We start from the raw sequence: 5456 nt of genomic DNA on the forward strand, positions 1-5456 counted from the left end.
TCCTTTTAGTCATTAATTAGTTTATTTAAGGCTTAAACACAAGTCAAGCAAACAGTTAGGAAAACACATAGAGTATGCACAACAAATAATGCAAAAATAGCCAAGTAGGCACAATATGATGCAATGAGTTTGCAACCTAACCATGGCTCTAGTTCTCTAAAGTTTGGGATATGGGTTAGTCAAAGAGGGTCCATGGTTATGAGTCTGGAAGCCTTACCTTTGGAAGGGTTGGCGCGAGTGGATGGGACCTCGCGAGTTAAACTCGCTTCCATGGTTTGGTGAATTCAACATTCTCGGATGTACCCTTTGTTGCTCAGAGCGTTCAATCAAGTAGATAGAGCATGAATTCCCAGAGGGTTATGTCCATATGTAGAACACTTATGGGTTTCAGAAAAGTGAGAGAAACTCAATTAGGAAGTAGAATCGAGCCAACAGTGCTAGAACTAGTTGAAAAAAATACTTATATTTCTGGCTCGATATTGGAAGAACGCGGTGCTGGCCAACAGAGACCGTCGCCGCAATAAGAGCCCTGTCGCCTGGCGACAAAATTGTCACTCGGTGATAGAGCCTTATCTTCGGCGAGAGGCTCTATTTTCTAGACGCCAGTTCCTACACGTCTCAGCAGCTTTCTGTATTCTTAAATAATTTCAGTTTTTCGCAACATTATTTTGATCCTAGTTGTGAAAGATATTCCTCAAATTTCCTACATGTAAGAATCCTATGTTTTTGACTCATTACGGTTGGTCTTTCCAATGAGATCATTTTTTATGCATATGACAATAATGTTAATCAAAATTACGCACATGAAATACTTAGAACTTTTCGTGTCTCATCCACTCATTCTAAATCATTGCCGAAAAAATTTCAGGATTTAAAATAGAAATCCTCCCCAAGGGAGTCGCCAAAAACTGTAGGGAATATTTCAAGCATTACCCCAAACTTGAACCCCACTGTGATCATACACTTAAGTATGGTGGCGTCCAAAGGAAAGGAAGTTAGAGCAAAAGAGTCGCCAACAATTTTTAGGAACTTGTAAACCGTTCAAAGGGTGAAGGTTACACCCCTTAACGATCCATGAGATCGTTAACTCCAATAGGTCTGGAACCACGACTGTAAGTTCGGGGATGAAGGTACAAATCTAATCTAAAAGAGAAAGAACCTGCCCTAATAATATGCCTCTACTTTATTCTTCTCGTATTCATGTGCGCTTTCTGATTAACATGCAATCATTAGGTTTACCCTAAACTTGTTTATTTATGTTGGTTGAATATTAATGCACAAATAAAACTATTATTGGTGATCACTTGAATTAAAATAATATTAACCCTAAATAAGATTATTAGTTATCTTATTAAGCGTGATTATAAGTACAAATTCTCTTTAAACATGCGTAAAAGACGTGATCAAGCAATAACAATAAATATAACAAGCAACATAATAATCATTATTAAAACAATCATAATAATAATCAAAATAATCAATTTAAAGCATAATATAAAGAGCAAGATCCTTAAAATGATACTAACATGATATAGGAAAGAAAATAGAAAGCATCACAGAAATCATAATTGACATAAAGAACTTATTCTTTACTCTAAACATCATACTAAGAAAAACATCCTATCATGAAACTAGGAATCAAAATAACAATCTATGCATGATTTCTATATCATAATATCAATAAAACAATTAAAGCACTTACTTGGATGCCTCGTACCTCTTTCTAATAACAAAATACACACGTTAGTAACTTATGGAAAATATCAAAACCAAAGAATTAAATTAAATAATTAAAAGAGAGAATAAAGAAAGTTTATACTAGATTTGGGACCAAACCCTTAGAAATCAAACCTTTCACGTCTAGGGCGAAGGCAACTTCGAATTATGCTAGGTGTGTCTAGATCTTGTGAATGCGGAATTTTGTTTGTAAAAAGGGTTGGTTTATAAAGAGAGAGAGAATATCAAGAATTTCTTGATGAGAGTTGGTAAAATAAAATGGACGTTTAAGGACCCTGTTTATAACGAAAATAAGCCGGAATATGATAAAAAAAGAATCGAAGTTTCAAGAAGAATAAAACACAACGCTAGCGCCGCAACAGCCTCTGTCGCCGCGCGACAGCTTGTTGTGCGGCGTTGCAGGTGATTTTCCCACACGTTTTCTATTTTTTGATAAAATTAAGCATAAAAGTCCGTATAAGGGGTAAAATCGTAATTTCATTAAAAACACTTCTTTTATTCAAAATAAAACTCATAAAGCTCAATTATCAATGCTAATCATTAGAATTCAAAAGAACCTTCTAGAAGATTCTAGAAGACTATAATCAATCCTAATTGCATTAGGAATGATAATTCATAATAGGCCCTCCTCTAGATCATTGGGCCGCATATAAAGATCAAACCGAGCCCAGTTTAGTAATTTGGCCATAACTTCCTCATTATTCATCGGAATTGGGCTTATTATATATCGTTTGAAATCACTTTTCGAACCCGATCCAACTACACTATTATTGGACCCTTGTTATGGACCAAACTAAACTAGATTGTCTATTTTCATAAAATAGGTTTTCGCAAATTGAGAGAAAGAAGAGAATTTTATTCGCAGGGATTTTATTCGCAGGGATTTTAGGTTTTTGCACTTAAAAAAAAAAATCTGTTATTCTATTTTTTAAAATTATTGTAACAATTTTATGTATACAGCGACGTAGGATGTCACTGATGTAGTGGAAGATGGTTTAAAAATTTGGGAGATTCCAGCTGAGGAATTCTTTGATCGGTACTTGGCCGGGGCTTACGACGTTGTAATTGTTTGTGATGTAACCAATCTAAATTCCTTCCAGAGAGTGCCTAGGTGGCTTCATATAATTGGAGAGTGAGTTAGTTGACAAGTGTTTGTTTCATTTATAAATTACTGATTATTACTTGTATTTAATACATTACTGATTTTTCATGTGTAGTGCATTGGGAAGTAGCGCTAAAGTTATTGTTGCTATAAACAAAGTTGATTGGTTGAAAGAAACCGCTTAGGGCGCACCCCAACCTCTGTGTTGCTATACCGGTTTATTCCTCCCTTCATCAAGATAAGAGCGGCATCGATCGGCTGTTATTCCCTCTTTGAGCAGGGAAATTTTTATGGAGTTTATGGATGATTAAGCTGAGAGTGTTTGTAGGATCTAATGAATTTTTTATCATGTTGATGGCTGAGAATGCTATTTAACTGATTTTGAATAGTTTAATTTATTTGAAAGGAATGGTGTCCTTCGAACAAGTGTATTATTTTGATAGCGGGTTCAGAATTATTAGAAAGCTAATATACTCAGCAAGGTCAAGTGATCGGAATGCCTTGGTGGAGGCCGCTTCCGATCAGTAATATTAATCTATAATTAATATTACAGCTTAATCTTGACTAAACCCTTCGGGTCACACCCTAGTAAATATACGAACCGACTCGACGAATTAATTCGGAAGAAATTAATTCGTCGCCCGAGTATTAAATATTTAGATGTCGGATATTCGAGCTTAGAGCGTCGAAACTGAGCGTCAGAAGTCGAGTCAAAATAATAAACGGAAATTTCACCAAATGCCATTGAGCAATTTAAAAATTCACCAAATGCCATCGGACTTTTCAGAATTCACCAAATGTCATCCAGTTTTTAAAAAATTCACCCAGTGACATTAATGACCAACGGCCGTTAACTCCGTTAGTAATTAGGGGTTAATCATGACACATGTCATGACATAATTGGACCATTTATGTTAATTCATAAAAATAAAAAATAAAAAAAACAAAAAAAGTTAAAAAAAAATACAAAAAATTAAAAAAAAAAAAAAAATTTAAAAAAAAAACCTCAAAATTTTCCCAGCCACCCCGACCACCGCCAAACCCTAACCCCTCCCCTCATCTCGCCGGATAACGGCTGGTCACCACCGGAACCACCAATTCAACAATCGGCCGGCCGACCATGTAGCTCCCCACCTGACCCACCGCCGACCCCTAAAACCACCCACGCTGCTCGTCCCGACCCAAAAACCCTGCTCCCTCACTGCCACCACAACAACTCCAACTCCAAGCACCACACTGCCCCCTTTGCTACACCCACACGCACCACCACATCAGCCACGATTAGCACCACCCAGCTCCCTTCGCTGCTCCAACGCGCACCAATTGGTCTAAATCCTCAACCCCGATGCACCGCCACTTCACCGCCACCACTACAGAACCCATTTGGGTTTCGGGTTCAACCCAGAAATCCCATTTTCTAGGGTTTCGGGTTTTCTAGGTTAAGTTGATTTTTGGTTGTTTAAGGTGAGGGGATGGGGTTTATAGGAGCCGGAAAATAGGGGAGGGGGTGGTTTAGAGGCTGCAGTGGTCGGGAAGGGGTTGAATCAGAACCGTTGCTCGTGAAGGTGGAGGTTGGTTGTGGTTTTCGTGGGTTAAGGTTAGATTGGATGGGTGGCGCGTCGGGAGGTCAGAGTAACAATGGGTGGGGGTCGGCGACAGCGGGTGATCCTAACTCCGGCAAGTTAGTTTTTGGGCTGGGGATAGGTGAGTTGCGTGAAGGGAAGGGGAGAGGGATAGGGAATGGCGGTGAAGGTGGTTCAGGTGGTGACTGGCCGTTTTCCGGCGAGATGAGGGGAGGGGCTAGGGTTTGGCGGTGGTGGGGGTGGCTGGGAAAATTTTGGGTTTTTTTTTTTATTTTTTATTTTTTGTTTTTTTTTTTTTATTTTTTGTATTTTTTTTAACTTTTTTTGGTTTTTTTTTTAAATTTTTATGAATTAAAATAAATGGTCAATTATATCATGACACGTGTCATGATTAACCCCTAATTACTAACGGAGTTAACGACCGTTGGTCATTAATGGCAGTGGGTGAATTTTTTAAAAACTGGGTGGCATTTGTTGAATTCTGAAAAGTCCGATGGCATTTGGTGAATTTTTAAATTGCTCAGTGGCATTTGGTGAAATAGCCGAATAATAAAAGACGAGACACGAAAATAATAAATCAACAAGACCAAAATACCCCTAGCATCGGGATTCCCCGAGAACACCGAGTGCTAGGGGCATTTGGTATAGCATGGTGGCTAGCATGCGCACCAAGTCGAGCCTAGGCTGGCTGGTGCGTGCTAGCGCACCAATGCTAGAATCGCTGGCCATCGCGCGCAAGGAGCATCGACACTCAGCAGCAGCCCACATCCTTGATGCGCGGCTTGTTGGCTGAGTGCACGAGCATCCCGCATAAGTCGTGCTGGGCTTGCTGGCCAGCAGCGCCAAGCAGCCCGCACGCTTGTGCTGGGCCTACTGGTAGCCCGCCTTGGGTGCCTTGGTTCCCAAGTGTGGTGCCATGGGGCGCATTATAAGAGGAAGCATAAGGGTTGAGTTGGCCGGTTTTTGGAGAGGGAGTGGGGAGCAAGTTTGGTCCCCCCCTCCTCCAAATGGTCCTCACCTAATCTCTCTCATGA

The sequence above is a fragment of the Chenopodium album genome, chromosome 3, assembly GCF_948465745.1.
Source record: "Chenopodium album chromosome 3, dcCheAlbu1.1, whole genome shotgun sequence".
NCBI classification, from domain to species: domain Eukaryota; kingdom Viridiplantae; phylum Streptophyta; class Magnoliopsida; order Caryophyllales; family Amaranthaceae; genus Chenopodium; species Chenopodium album.